The sequence below is a fragment of the Plutella xylostella genome, chromosome 21 (assembly GCF_932276165.1).
Source record: "Plutella xylostella chromosome 21, ilPluXylo3.1, whole genome shotgun sequence".
NCBI lineage: Eukaryota > Metazoa > Arthropoda > Insecta > Lepidoptera > Plutellidae > Plutella > Plutella xylostella.
The window spans coordinates 8,685,711-8,702,890 of record NC_064001.1 but is presented as its reverse complement, the minus strand read 5'-3'; the positions used below and the strand labels follow the sequence as shown (position 1 = coordinate 8,702,890).

Sequence of the window (17,180 nt, the reverse complement as noted above, 5' to 3'; positions counted from 1 at the left end):
TTACTGACGTAACGTTTTACTTGTTCCGATTGGCCAGCTTAGTCGTCTCCTTTTTGCTGACTGTACCACTTTTGCAACACCTTATATCAGAAAATCCTATGTCCAACAGTGACCCAATATTGGTACAAGATCACCCCTCCAACCACACAATATTCAACAGCAAATCATCTGTTCAACATTTAGCGCAAAAACGCGGAAGTACGATATAAATAAAAATAATCGTGCTGAAAAAAATCTCTATTAACAAGTTACCAACCCATTTGTTATTCCGTCTGGGGTGTGACCGATAAATCAATGGTCTATGGCTGGTGATGTCACGCGGCGCCGAAATAGTCCCCCATGGGAGAGTCTTGGAGTGAAGTGGAGAAGTGTGTCATCGCTGGGTTTAGACACTGATGTTACGAACCTACAGGGCTGGGGCCTATTCTCAAGGCTGTAGTGATGTAGGACGGAAGTCACCTGTTAGAAACCGTATGTTTGGGTAGGTAGTAGTTCTGAAAATATTGTACGTATCTTGAGCTTAACATGTTATCAATCATTTTAAGATATAGAGTTTAAAGATATAAATTTCAGCTTTTATTTCCAACTCGTTAGATTTTCCGTTTCAATAAAGATAAAATACGAGTACAAAAGCTCGCACTGTCTTATTAGCAAAGCTTTTATTTTTAACTTTACAATGGTTTAAAATAGCGTACGCATCTCACGCCTATATAACTAGTGCCCATTATTCTCAGCACTAAAACTTTTAATTAACACAAACACATGTGCGTTCTAGTCTAAGTCTAGATTATTGATCCTGCCAGAACTGTGTCACTGAACTCCTGGGAAAACTGTACCGTTTATTTTTACACATGTTCAAATCAGTTTCATTAGTCTGTCAGTGAAATATTGCCATGTTTAACTACTTGACAGTTTATGTTAAACAAATGGTTATTGCTACCGAGCAGCCCTTTGTGTAACGAGCAGATCGAGTTACAGCGGCGCCACGCCAGATGCGAGCAGCGGGGCTATCGCGAACGTTTCATAAACAGATCGTTTTCAGGAGGAACCCTAAATAACTGGAAGCTGTACATACAGGCTGCAAGTAGCAGTAGACGTGCATGAGGATCGCAGAAGTTGGGCCGCGACTGCCGACTTCGCCGTCGGACGCACTTTACATCTCGGATACATTTAAAATTGGAAGCGTGTGTTGCGCGCGCGCCGCAGTGGCTCGCCAGCCGCCGACTCGCGCGCTCCTCTCCGCCGCTCACATCACAAACAACACCCTATATTTTTTCTAAAAAAGAAAAAACTACCGAACTCTTTTCTGTTGTCTTCCATTTTCAAACTCGCGTGTCGCGTTCGCTGTGTTGAACCACGTTTTTCCCGCCGAGTGTTTTCCCGCCACTAAATTGTAATTTCACTTTTTAACGGAGAAAAGTCTGTCGTGAATTCTGCCGAGTGCTGGAAAATGGACTACTGATTACACGTGAGTACCTCTTTTTATCAGATTTAATTTAGCGTCAAACATAGACAGTATAGGGTTGATTTATTCTGCATGCGAGTAGTTTGGTAAAATACTTACAGTCACGTGTGTGCGAATTATAAATGAAGGAGTGTTAATTTATTCCGCCGGTTGTAAAGATGTGTGGATTACGTTATTCCAAATTTTCGATGGTTCGTGTTCGAAATGTAGGTGTCTATGTGATTAGGCTAAGCCAATAGAAGGGTGTGCTGCATTAATTATCGATTAGGTAAAATTGTGCAAACATGAACGTAACGTGGATCCAGCAACTGTTTAAATATTCGTACCTTAGCTTAGTCAAGTAGCCGGCCGGTATATTTTGCTAGTCGCTCATACAAAGAAAATGTGTGAATATTTCACGTTTCAAAAAAATTTATAAGCAGCAAGAGTAAGCTAGGTAGGAACAAAATAGCGGCTTAAGCATGAATGAAATAGTGACACTGAATAATGTATGATAAAGACATAATAATTATAATGCCAGTAGGTATGCTACCAGACGTGCTAACCTATACAAATAGGTTATGTGTTGGTACTTGGTACTATACTGACTTCTTTATAAGATATAAAATCATGAAAATGTTCAAAATGTATGTTCTTGTAACGATTCAGTCGCGATCAAGGCCGTGAAAAGAATAGACCAAAATGACTTTCTTTACGCTATGAAAATTTAGGTAAGTATGTTTAAGATTTTTTTCTGTAAATATTAACTTAGTTAGCTTCATGAACGTGATTAATTAATATTGAAATAAAAATATTAGTTTCATCCCTGTTAAAAAATAATTAAGATCTTGATATGTTAGAGACTTCACTAACTAGGTATGTATAGACTTACTTATTACATTAAACATGTTTTAATGTACTTAAATATCTCCATGGAGTTGGTTTCATAACCATGCGATAGCTTGTAAATATTTTAATACACCTATTGCGTGATAAATGTGGGAAAGCACAGAAATAAGCCTAATCGTAAACTACTTGAACTATGACATTTGATATAATCATACATGCAAGTATCTACCTAACCTTAAATTTTATAGTGAAATTAATGTTCCTTGTCTGCAGTTCTGTTCTGTAATACCAAAGTTCTCGTCTTCAAAATTTCAACCAAATATTTGTTTTAAAAAAATGGTGCTTCGATAATTTCGATATCCCACCCAAGTCCCATATTGTGGGACACATCATGGTGGCCGGTAGTGGCTGGTTGAGGAAGGTCTAGGATCGAGTGTTGTGGCGCTTGGGAGAGGCCCATATCCAACAATGGACGAACACTAGCTGATGAATGATGATGAAGTCCAAGTGTGGAGGTGAACGACCTTGTTAGTCAGTAAGAAAAGGTGATAATTTTCCCCGTTGTGCCTCTAATTAGCAGTCCAGCTATTTGGTTCACCATTTTTCCATTCAGTTTTTATTGAACTGCAGTTATTTTTATTAGGTCATTAAGTCAGAAAACTTATAAAATTACCTAGTAAGGTATATATATTTTAATTATTTAATAAATTATTTAAAAGTATATTATTTAATTCAGCATACTTAGTTATAGCTAGGTAAGCATACAAAAAAATACCTATTGTGTACATAAACATTCCAAAAGGTCAAACCTTTACAAGATATGGGCGAGCTAACCTATTAACCTATTACTTTTTAATGAATATGTTAACCATAAAATGATCTAAAAATATAAGCACAAAATTTAATAAGTTGTCGAAAAAAATAATTATGATTCTATGTAAATAGCCGGATCGAGACCTGATAAAAATGTCCAAATGGCTTTCTTATTATTCTAAATGAACAGGTTTTTATACATTGGACATTTTTAGCAAACATTTTCATAGTTTATCAATTAATTTTACTTAAGTCACGGTTAAGACCTTTGTTTCCAAAATATATGTAAACCTATGTATATTGTATATTATATTACATATGCACATAAGTACATATTTATGTACTTAAAATGTCAAAAAAAGCACAGAAGTGATATTAATTAATTTAAAAACCGGCCAAGTGCGAGTCGGGCTCGCGCACAAAGGGTTCCGTAGCAGCAAATATAATTACCAAAATTACAGTTAAATCAACCTATCTCAAAAACTATAAGAGATACTTTGATCAAACCAAAAATCGTTGAAAGAGTTAATTAGCATGCATCACCTCTATTTTTTTTAGAATTTTATACCCCGTAGTTATAAAAATAGAGGGGGGGGGACATACTTTTTACGACTTTGAGAGCTGATATCTCAAAAACCGTTCACTTTAAGAAAAATGTTTTTTAGAAAACTTTATATCATTTTAAAAGACCTTTCCATTGATACCCCACACGGGTATGTACATCGAAAAAAAAAATTTCATCCCTCAGTTACATGTATGGGGGGCCCCACCCCCAATTCTTTTTTTTACTATTTAGTGTCATATTTTTGTAGCGGTTCATACAACACATATTCCCATCAAATTTCATCACTGTAGTACTTATAGTTTCCGAGTAAATCGGCTGTGACAGACGGACAGACGGACAGACGGACATGACGAAACTATAAGGGTTCCGTTTTTGCCATTTTGGCTACGGAACCCTAATTATACTGTACGAATATTGAATAAAAGTACTAAAAAACTATAGATATGACCTCGTTACAAATACTTACAATAGTTTATATCAATTAAATTGTCGTTTTGTTAATTTTCGCACTGGCTACGCCATACGTCTCTAGTTTTGGGCCTCAGAATAAGGCAGCGTCCAGTCATCGCGTTTGACCCTGCGAGTGTGAACTACACTTTATCTTTTATTAATTACTTAGTAGATGCTCTATGGCAGTCCATTATAATTAAACTAAGTACCATCTTTATGTGGCTAAAATTTGCTAGAAAGGTCACTTTAATGACACTAGTAAAATGTATTAAACTAGTACGCGCTCGCGTTACGCCTTCTAACACTAATAATTTTATTAAGCTGTAGGTAAGTACTTTTTTAAAAAAACATGCAATATATTATTTTTTTGTAAAAGTTTACGTTAACGCGAGTAAATACCGGGTGGACTCATGTAATCGTATGTTTAGTTATTTTAGTAATAAATTCGTAGTTACGATTATCAAAAAGTTTTCTGTCTCATAATATTTTTTTCTCTATCTGCACGCGTTATGGGACCGGATGGCGCTGTGGTTACTCGGACCGCTGACCTAAGAGCCCCGGGTTCGATCCCCGACTGGGGCAGATATATTATAATAAAATTGTTTAAGTCTTTAAACTGTAAGCGTCTACAGACATCAGGCTTTATTCGCGATAAAATAGCGTGAGCTCTCTTGGTCAATCATATTTTTTGGTTTAAATCAACATAGTTCAAATTGTTATAACTGTTCCTAGCTACCTATATACAATGCAATAAAATTTATTAAAATAAAATGATTAATTATTAATATAAAATACCTAACATAAAAAAATCAAATCATTTTTAAAGATTAAGATCATAACCGTGTTTATGACACAAAATTCCTTATTTTGAGTGTTATAGTTCCAGGCGGTGACCATAACCGTGAACCGATGCCGATGCCTTTGTCGATCGCACGCGGCCTCTGCGAAGGTCGAACATCCAAAACTGTCTATGGCTTTCAGACAGATGTAATCTCCTATTGAATACTACAATTGCTTTTTTACGACTACGAGATAAGATAGGCGGTTTTATTCGGGCCGGGAAACGTAGGTTAGGCGGGTTTTTATGTTACTGTATTCTGTAACTAACCTATGCACATAGGTTTTAGTTACATAACTAGGTACTTTATGTAATTGCGTACATACGTATTCTGTAGCTGCAATTATTTATCTTACAGAATAAAAAAAAACTCGTACATTTACCTCTCACAACATTATTTTAGCACAATTTAATACTTTATACAAGCGCAAATAGAAATGCTTTAATAATTTTATTATTGTCCATGACTTCTAACTGATATCGATTCTATAGGCACCAAATTTAATTTTAGCAATGTCAAACTAAGCCAGTGTCAAATAAGGTTTACGCGAACACTCGATAGTAGCGTGTTTTTTACAAATAATTTTGGGTTAAATTTAAATTTAGTGAAGTGTTTTTTTACAAATAATTCAAACAAATAGTCCACCCACCCGCACTGTCCACCAACCCGAACGGTCCACCAACCCGCACTTGGCCAGCGTGGTGGACTAGGCCTAAAACCCTTCCTTCATTGGAAGGAGACCCGTGCCCCAGCAGTGGGGACGTGATGGGTCGTGATGAAATTTAGTGCCTTCAGAACTGCTACCATTACTTATACTTACCTACATTATATTATTATGTTACAGAACACACTTACTCATCATAAGTTCCATAAATAAAACACTAACATCGAAACCCTATCTACAATACACGGGATCAATGTCGTATGAAGAAAGGCCTTGAAATAAGACCCCTTTGTAGTAAGCAAGTGCCACATCCTGAGTGCATAGTAAGAAAGCACCCACTTTAGTTACAAATACACTGCAGTGCAAACAATTAGGGACATCTTAGTTTTTCTGCATACATATGACAACAACAACTTTTGGTCATTAGAGTTTTAAATTTCGAAAATCCATGCTATTTATTTTATACATACTACATACACTCTTTGCGTTGTCTGAATAAAATGAATAGCATGGATTTTCAAAATTTAAAACTTCAATGACCAAAAGTTGCTGTTGTCGATTTCAGTTTTCAAAAAATATTTCTTTGGCACTCTATGTAGAATGTAGAGTCGTATCGTACTTATAAGTTATGGTTGACAAACATTTCGATAATTTTATGGAGGTTTAAGTACCTATTAATCAAATAACAACTTTTCCGTAACTGAGTTCAACTGCGCTAGAGCCTAAGAAAGTCCTGAATTATCCGAATGAAAGTGTACTTTCGCGCCATTGTGTTAAGTGTTATCCTACTACTTAGGTTAGCAAGTAGAGTTACAGTGGAAGGAGCTAGTGTAACACTGATAAGAGGTCGATGACCCCGTGTTAATGATCTTCACTCATAATCTTATCCACTGTAGGTAGAGTACCAACACATAATAATAGAGGATCGTTAGGGTTGCTACTAGTATTGTATTGAATTCTATGTTGACTAATTAGGTAATTATTTTATTTCGATCTGTAAAAAATAATATTGATAGTGTTGGCTAGTGGTAGGTAATTAATTATTATTTTAAGCTTGATCGAATTCCAGACAATTCGACTAATTGAATAATCTATATTGGTACTTTATAATATGTACCTATTTGTAAAAAAATCCATTGTTATATCAATCTAACGTTGGAAGAATAAAATGTATAAGTACTTATATTATTATCCTTTATGAAGCATTATATCTTTCTATTTTTTTCTTTTCATTATCATCATCAGAAGAAAACAGACAGATAAAAAACACACTTACATAGAACTGCGACATAAAAAAAGCTAAGGAGAGGTATATAATTTTAATTAGTAACATATTGTTATGTATTGATTTATAATTAATATTACGTTCCTATAGAATTGACGAGGCGAAAGAAATAAGTTATTTGTGATAGAATCTTATGAATAAAAATAGAATTACAGTAGCTGTTGAAAATTATGCTGATTATAAAAAATAGAAGTAGGTATCTATTTATAGATAAATGAGTATCTAAACCCCAAAAGTGATGTGCAAATTTTGCAGTTAAAAAATATAAAACTATGTTATTTGTATATAAACTCCACGCAATGCAGCCAAGTTGAAAATACATGGTCAATGGCGTCTAGCTAGACAGGCTGCTAATAATATATCTAGATCTCTACTTCTATTTTACGAAAGTATACATAATAGGTAGTTACTTACATTTGTTTTTTTTATTTATATTTTTAGCTCGTTGCCCCACTAATACTGTGCTAAATGCAAAATCATAATAATTATGTTTATGATTAATTCTGAGAATTACCGTAAAACAGGGTCAATCGCAAGTGAGTGAGTTTTGCTGACACCACAGAAATCAATATTACATACGTATCATGCAGAATCAGGTGATGTTCTGTTGGCCACCTAAAAATTACGGGTTCGAATCCCGCCGCAAAAGTTCCACTCAAAATCAAAATCAAAATCAAAAATATTTATTTAAACACCTATGAATTTAAATGAGTAAGTACAATATTATGAAATTAAATTGGAAGTGTGTGAGTTAGTAAATTTACTAGTTTTGGTGGCTTCCACACTAGGCTCGGCCTGTGTCGTGGATGCCGGTGTACCGGTTATAAAAGGTATAATATTAACAAAGAAGGTAGGTAGCACTTACAGTAAAAACAAATGTAAACAATGTTTAAATTACTAAGACTAATCATTTTTCGTTGACTTATATTCATTAGTAACAAAATAAAATTAAATTAAATTAAAATAACTTCTAAACAAAAAATTAACCATTTTGGTATTTAAAAACAAAGAAACATGCATTCTTATTTATAAACATAAATCGACTGAGTAATAAAATATGTATTGTTGGGTATTGGGTATGGAGTAATATGTAGTTAACCAAACATTTTATGGAATATAGCTAAACTAAAATATAGATAATAATAATAATAAATAAATGTATATGGATTTATATATATATATATGTATATATATATATATATATATATATATATATATATATATATATTTATAGATAGATCACTATAAATAATAATAATACATATTAATAATACTTATGCTTAAGTAGAAGAATCAATGTAAGTAAGTGTCTGTATATTAATAATGATATACTTAGGTATATTAATTTAGTGCAGTAAGTAAATTTTAGGGCAGCAGCGGTAAGTTAATGATTAAATTATTTCCTTATTAATAATAGTTCTTCAGTCTCAAAATAATTAAGAAATCACACACTCACAAAACACTTTTTTTGATTTTGACATTTAGAAAGAAGTTCTTTTGAATTTAAGCGCAACGCAATCTAATCGCTTTTACGGTGGCAGAAAACATTGTGAGAGAACCTGCATGTCTTGGTAGGTAGGTTGAACACTCTAGAAGCCTGAACCCGCAGTGGATACACCCCCACAGAGAGTAGTGAAGATACGGTAGAAGAAGAAGAGGAAAACAACAATAAATTTGAAAAAAAAACCCAGAGCTTCGTAATATTTATGATACAACACACAGTGTCAATGAGATGCAGCCATGAAGTCTAGAACATTATTTTAGACTGCATCTCACCTAACCTAATATCTAAATATTAGGTTAGTTAAATAAAATTGTTGTACTTACGCCATAATACGTGACAGTATTGCCAGACCGACTGTCTATGTCTACCGACTATTGTCTGACGCTAACCTATTATTATAACAATCGAACCAAAGTTATCAGTCTATCTTTTGATTATTATTGAAAAAGAAAAATAGCAAAATAGATTTGTAAATCGGAACGTAGAATATATATAGGTACCTAGTTACAAATTAATTGGACAAATACAAATTTTTGATAGCTCAAAACGACCAAAATTTTACAATTTTCACTGATTTCCGATGATACACACAAATGGATGGATGTGTAGACACGAGTCAACGTACCGTAGTCTAAACGTTTTACCAAAGTAACCAACTGGATGTAAACAGGTTGTACCTATTCACAAGTCTAACACTAACACTAACAAACGAGATCTGTGACCTGATTTCATCTAGGTACCAACCATTCCATATTCAAAATTCTAGAAATTCTCTTCACTAAAATATTGTATCAATTTACACAAAACCGTCATAGATTCGACAAATAGGACACGTCATAGCCAGATGTGACATGCGATTGAATCTGTACACATTTGGGCCGTACGTGATTATGGTGTGATCCCGACAAGTAATGTGTGTCATTTGGAGCTAAATCGGGAAATGTCTGTTAAACTAACCCAAATTTCTTGTTTAAACTAACACCGGCGGCCATATTTGCCCCGATTGCGCGGTAAACATTTATCCTACGATTATAATTTTGGACTGCTTTTACACACGGCCTATTTAACTATTATTCTTCCTGGAAGGTAAAAAGAGAAGATATTCAACGATTACATAGGAAATTATTTACTTACTTTCACATATTTTTCAGCTTTAGTCGTTAACTAGGTAGCCACGAAAAATCGCTTTAAGCGTTCACCGGCCGGCATTTTTGTAGGTTATAATATAATATTTAATTGATTTGACTTATTTGCTAGTACACTTCTGTGTGCAATGTGCAACCATTCATTGTTTCAATAAGACTAGGGAAATACATCCTAAGTATCTGTAAGAAAATCCGGTAGTTATAGAAAATAAAAATATACGTAAAAGCTTTCGTTAGTTCCCCAGTGAACAAACTCTGCTGACCTATTTCTTGGAGATCAATCAAAATGTCGATTTTCCCTGAACTTGTCCGAAGTCACGGCAAGAAACACATGGCGGGAGCGTTGAGCCAAAAAACTGCGATAAAACAGTTTATTTATACACACAAGCATATTATGAAGTAGGTATCTACTGGATATCATGCGATTGACAACTCTGGAAAAAGACGTGGAGATGTTTTCAAAGTTTATTTATTTAACTCTTTATTGTACAAATATTACAAATAAAATTACAAAGGGTCGACTTAATGCTAAACGCATTATCTGCGAGTGGGTGTTTTAAAAGTAAAAGCAGGCAAATCAGCCACTTCAAGACACCTGAGTAATTACTTCTACAGTATTGTAAAAATTGTAAAGCTTATCATCAAAATAGCCATTTAAATTTATTATTGTAAAACAGTATCAGTATGTTGACTGTTAACTGCTAATAATTAGGGGCGCAACAAGATAAGGAAAGATGATTGTAGTTTCAAGAAAACATTGCTTTGTTTGTTACATAAACAACATCATGATTTTCAGATCACATTGCACAAAAACATTGAGCAGTATCGAATTGGAGTGAGCTAATCTTTACGTATATAGGTATTACCTACCTATCTCTGAAATTATAAAATATTGTTCTCGGGTTTGGGCTGTGCAGGAAAAACTAAAATCTCCACCTACATAACATAATATAACTAGAAAAAGTAGGTGCAGAAATAGGTATATTCTTAAGCAATGTTAAGGCAGATGTTTATCATTAGATTAGTACTATATTCACTACGAAGAACCGATAACCGTTGGGGTAGACGAGTTCTCGAGTGGAGACCACGAATAGGCAAACGCAGCGTGGGATGCCCTCCTGCTCGCTGGACTGACGACCTTAGGCGGGTGGCGGGTAGTGGTTGGATGAGGAAGGCCGAGGACCGAGTGTTGTGGCGCTCCTTGGGAGAGGCCTATGTCCAGCAGTGGATGATTATTGGCTGATGATGATGATGATATTCACTACATTTAAAATTCACAATGCCAATGTATCTACTGTCTAGAATAAGATATGCGGTGTAATTTAAATTTACAATAAGTAAGTTCGTTTTATAATTTCATTCATAAGCTAGTCGGATATCGGTGACCTTCTAACTTAAAATAACGTTATGAATGAGACATGAAGTAGGTAGGTAGAGTTCAAACTTATCGCCATTTTACAAGTATTTGATAAAGTAATAAGTACCTATGTTATTTTACTTAATTTGAATTAGATAAATTATCTTATGTACATGATACGAACCGGTATTTGTGTATAAATATTAAATAAAGGTACTTGTTCCAGTAAAGTGCTTGTAATGTTTCGAACCCCGCAAACGGAAACCAGCCATAGGTCGTGCTAAAAAAAGTTTAATTGGCATAAAATAATATTACCTAAAAGGACAACGACCTAACAAAAGTAACTATAAATGACTTCAAAATTCCAACACGATCAATCGAATTAAGCCGATATTTAAAAAAAACGAAACAGACGATTGATTTTTGCATATTCATTCATTCAGAGAACACACAAAACAATTAATACATCTACATAAATTACAGTTAAAGCAAACACACATAGAAAATGACCGCAGGCAAAAAGCATTATGTAATTTGGCCTTCACAAGGTCGATAGACCGCGCGATCTCGAGATAAAAAACTAACAGATTACTTTTTATCCTATCTCTGAGCATCGTGTTTTAGAACTAATGCTTGGAGTAGACATTACAGTGGGTTTGTTTCCTGATTTCATGATTATTTTATGTAGGTATTCAGTATTGTTTTGTGGAAAAAAACATAATTTAGCAGGTTTTTTAAAATACGTAGCCTAGTGTTCTCTGAAAAATTCAGGAGTTTAGAGCACTGTTGATCTCCTTAATTTAAACCTATTTTTGTTCAATCGCCATCGGATTTTTAACTATTATATTAATTACCAATCTGAATAGTCACCTAAGGAGCATAGACTAACAATACCTACAGCATAGACCTATAAGTTAAGTATTTTAGTCAATGCTAAGGAGTTTGCTCACAACAGGAGCTTAGGAACAGCAAAGTGCAATTTTGGAGCGCTGCTGTGCTCTTATATACAGGGTGTTGCAAAAATTATTTGTATATTATTTATTATTGTTGCATAATTTACCATGCTGCACATGTAGGTTTCGGCTTAGTATACCCTTTTTGCAACACCCTGTATATGTATATTGGACCTTCGTTATAATCGTTAAAATTAAACGTACCGATTGCACGACAGCTCCCATTATTTTGTTTTTTGTTAAACTAGAGTGCGCCTCATGTAACCAGTAGAATATATTCTATGATCGTTCGATTTATCGATCACATCCATCATATTCATACAGTATGATATTTGGACCGCCCATTTTTAGTATATTTGGTAGTCGGTGCTGTAACTATGATTGATGACATTTGAATGAGACAGAATTTGATCGTTTTATCTGATTCTAGAGTCCTTGAACTTGCATGAGCCGATTATTGAGTTAATTATCTGGCTAGCCATTCATCCAGACACTCTTTTCAGAATTATTATTATTATATTATGTTTTTAAATGCAACTAAATTCCAATTATTTTTTTAAAGTGGCCTAATTAATTTTAGCATTCCCCTACCTGATAATGTCATTGCTGGAACAGAGGATTATTCAAATTGCTGCTGTGTTAAAAAAAGTTCTAAAAATATACATACGATTATGATATTGTTACTTTACAAACGTAAGTAATAATATAACTTAGTTAATATAAATAATATATTCAATTCTAATGTCTCGGTTGTCTTCGGATTGCATTTTGTAATGAAACATAGTTCTGTCGACCCTCAGGTCAATGATAAAAATAAATCAGTACTTATTATCTTTTGATAATTTATGGCCAACTATTTGTACGTGTGTAATTTACTTTTAATCGATGTGTACGATATTGGTTGTGTTTATGTGTAGGTACGTAATTATGAACTCTTACCGTAGGCTTCACAACTTAAGGCAATATTTAATTATGACCCACAGTTAAAGTTCATTGTTTGGAATTAACTCAAGTGAGAAACTGGCCAATTTCAATCGATTTCCTCCTGCAAAACATTGTTTTGGAATGCTCTAGCTAGGCTTTCGCAAAACACATAGCTTGAACCAGAGATTGTTTCGTTATTATTACATTTTGCTTCGTTTCGCATACTGTAATTCCTTTAATATTAATTTTATCCTTTTCTTAACAATGTGATTTTTTTTCATCTAATACGATTTAAAATGTCACTTACAATACAGGGTGTTGCAAAATTGGTATACTAAGCCGAAACCAGCATGTGCAGCATGTTATAACTAAATCCGAAACTGAAATCAGAATTTCGAAAAAAACTAAAAAGAACTAGATATAGATATATATTCACTTTTCATAAAAACTTAGTTGGTCACGTGACTTTTTACTATGGAGAATTAATATTTTTTTTCGCGAATATTGAAATTCTGATTTCAGTTTCGGACTTAGATAACATGCTGCACATGCTGGTTTCGGCTTAGTATACCCTTTTTGCAACACCCTGTATAAATATTAATCGATGTGAGAGCAGTATTCGTAAACTAAACTCTTGCAGAGTATCGAACGTTAGAAAGGCGAGCTTCCTTATCAATGAGTAAACACTCCTACCACTGGCTTGTTATGTAAGGGTCCTACTTCAGTAGAGTTCGACTAATATTACAACCGTTTGAAGCCCGTTAAACTATATTAATATAAAATAAATAAATTAATAAAAATTCGCTGAATATCAGTATTCAAAAATACTCTAATTATTCATTTACAAACGAGAAGACTCGTTCTAGGCTTACTCCCAAAATCTTGAGCAATTTCAAACCATAACGCTCTACTGTGTTATCCCAACTCAATGGTTCTGAAGTAGTTACTGGTTAGACATAAATCATAATTTTACTGCACAATTAACACAGGTCAATGACCTGTTAGGACATAGTTGTCTGGAGTGCCGTAAAGGTGATTACTGATTAGTTCGTTTGCATACATTTCCAAGTCTAGACTGGCCAAATGCGAGATTCATTTACCTATTTCTGGGATTTTCTGCACTCACTTCTTGCCGAAAGAAGAAAGTTATTTTATACCTATGTACATAACAAGGAATGTTAACCTAATATGGGACGGTTTCAAATATAAAAATATGGACCCATACCCCATACCTACGTACTAAACGTACCTACAAGTAATGAATACCCCAATGGGTGTAGTTTATTCGACTGAATAATAATAAACGGCGCACTGTTTTCAGCTGGTAGATTCTAAGAATTATGCCGGTAACCTTAGTTTTCTGACGAATTACCTCCATAAAATGTACTTACTGCCTGGAAACTTTCCACTTTCCTCCTTCCAGCTCGCCATAAAACATATCCGTAATCGGTCATCATGTCCTGTCGAAACGGTGGGGTCACTCTTGCTTATGAAAAACGAATATTCCATATAACCTCGACTCCTTCTCTTCATATTGCAAGGCAGCTCTCGTTCGTTCATGTTTTGTCTAGGTAGAGCAGGGATGCACAGACTTATCAAGACTAGGGGCCACTCGGACAAATTATGAACTGATGGCGGGCCGCCAGAAGTACTTATAGGTAATTAAAGACAATCAAGAATTGAAAATAAGTACTTAATGTTAAAATTTAAAAATAATTGATTTATTTTGAAGCGTGGCAGGGCTTAATAATCTTTTATTTATTTATTTGGCTTCAATTTACACGTAAAACTGCTTCCAAACATTCCTTTGCAAGGCGGTTTCGATTTTTTTGTCGATTTAGTATTGAAAAGTTTTGTTCACATATACATAGGTATAGGTACAACCAAAAAGCTGGCATATTTTTAGAGCAGAGTTTATAGGCAACTCTTTGTACGTATTTTTATCAATGCAGTGGTAAAAGTTCAGTAATTTTCTTTCGTTGGATTAGCTGCGTAAATCTTGGTCGTTTTGAATGTCGATAATTTCTAACTGCATTGATCAGGATTTTTAAGTTCCTGGACATCCCTTTGCTTTTCTGCCAGAAAAAATCGAATTTCTTCTTCTTATTAAATTAAGAAATCGTTCCAGTGTCAATCCACGACCTAGCCATCTTATTTCTGTATCCTTAATACAATAAATCTCTATATTCGCTTTCAATGTCATCAAGAAATTGTTTGAATTGCCTGTGATTAACTACTTTTTGAACATTGTTTTTAGAAATAATATTTTTCGAATATACGAGGGTAACTATTATTTTTGCCGTCGGCGGGCCACTAGTATTCGACCGGCGGGCCGCATGCGGCCCGCGGGCCGCGGTCTGTGAATCCGTGAGGTAGAGTAACCCTCTTGTACAGTTGTATACTCAATGCTGGTGTTTTATAGCTCACGTGCGGTTTACAGCCTATAAACTTTATCATTTTCGCTAACTTTTTAATTATTTGTGCATTGAATACCTTGCTTCATGTCATTCGTTTTATTCGTCACTAGTATAAACATAGTATAAAACAAAAACGCTTCCCGCCGCCGCTGTCTATCCCTATGTGAAGAAAAATAGAGGAAATTTAGGAGGGAGATTTTATAGTACCTCCGTTTACAAAAGGATTTCATAGTCATAGCAGTACATAGCGCTCATTATCGCCACTCTTTCCAATCGTAAAGTTGTTATGAACCATATTATTATTTATCTGCCACATTGCGTCAATATTAGGTATAAGATATTTTAGAGAGAACATTTTCAAAACTGATGCCATTTTTCGAAGATTCTTACTTTTTGGCTGAAGCATAACTAGATGAATACAAAAATATTACATATTTATATTAATACTTACTTTATATTGATTAAATACGTATAAACCTAGCATTATAAAGATTTTATGTATATTTAAAGTTTCTGTTTCTGAAAATCGATAACTTCATCTTCATACCTCCCCCTAATACCATCGAATCAATATTCAAGCCAACAAAGTCAATAATTAAATTTCAATTCATATCTTCGTGTTTAGCTTTTAAAGATATAAAATTTAGATTGATCGATGACATCAGATATTACCCAATAGGGATGGTAATGGTATCATAAAAACTAAAAGGTCTGAGTCAAATTAATGACGGAAGCCTTATGAACTAATCACATCAAAATGTCGGCGATTTAAATCCAAACTTTTTTCATGATGATGATTTACTTACTTTCAGAAATCAAAATATTTGACAAGGCTAATATGCATAAGTACTTCAAACCAATAATAATATTCTTACACATACTTTGACCTACAAATTTTAAACGGTAGCTTTTTAACAAACACCCGAGAAACTCGTAAAATATACTATTTCGCAAATGATTGTGCTAATGTAGGAAAACCATAAACCATTGATAATAAAACCATCCGATCCGAAATTAAAGCTTTGCAGACGGAATAACGGTTAGATGTAATAAATTTACTATTATGTATAATCTTATTATTATGTAGTTATTATCAGAGGTATTGTAGCACTTAGAAAGAAAGAAAGAAAGAAAGAAAGATACATTTATTTGACACACTGAGACAGAATAATAAGCCAAAAAAAGAAAAAGAAACAACAACAAAATAAAGAGAATACTTAATATAGAACAAACAAAACAAATAAAGGTTGCTGTCCAGAGTGTCAAAACGGCACCAGCTCAGCATATGCTACTTAGGTAGGTATTAAAAAAAAATACATAGACAGGGTGGGATGATAAGTCAGGCACGGTTGGAAAAGTAGCTTAAGCTTAAATCTTCAACTTAGATCACATAAAGTAGGTACTTTTAAAAAGAAATTATGCCGGCAGCAGTCAGCTAGTCTTGTACATTGTACATGTACAGTGTATTGCTAAATCCCAATTACCGTACCGTATTAAATATTCTCGTTCTCGCATTTTGTCATCAAAATAAACTCACGAGTAGGTGAACAACATACAAGACTATCGTTTCGGCTCATTTAACAAGTTTCACCGGACAATGACAATAGTGAAGACATATTAATGTTGTGTTGTTCGGCCCACACCACCTCTCTCGAGTTTTTTATTACCCGCGTAGGATTCAGAGCTATGAGCCTTTGTGCATTTGCGGAGCTCGCTATAAATCGTAGGTTGTGACGTTTCTTGTCTGAAGTATAGAGATTTGTTGTTGGTATAAGCTGGTTGAGCCTCACAATATGTAGGACATTAGCTGTGGGCTGTGGGTAGAGCGGGAAGATTTAACTGCGATTGTTGTTGTGAAAAATTAATCCTGTTTTTAACCGACCTAGTTTCTGTATTTCAGTCTCTATCTTAGATGTAGGTTCAACAATGACTACAAAAGTAATTAGTAGATATAGGTACATAATCATAATG

At 34.1% G+C, this 17,180-nt stretch overlaps 1 protein-coding gene across 1 annotated transcript in view; it reads left to right on the top strand.

The window, feature by feature from the left end:
* The first annotated feature begins 1,105 nt into the window (after window positions 1–1,105).
* The window catches only part of LOC105385429 (A disintegrin and metalloproteinase with thrombospondin motifs 7), a 92,378-nt gene continuing 76,303 nt past the window's right edge, over window positions 1,106–17,180 (top strand). The window contains exon 1 of the mRNA XM_048628605.1: window positions 1,106–1,468. The gene's annotated coding sequence lies outside the window, so the exon portion shown is untranslated. The remainder of the gene's footprint in view (window positions 1,469–17,180) is intronic.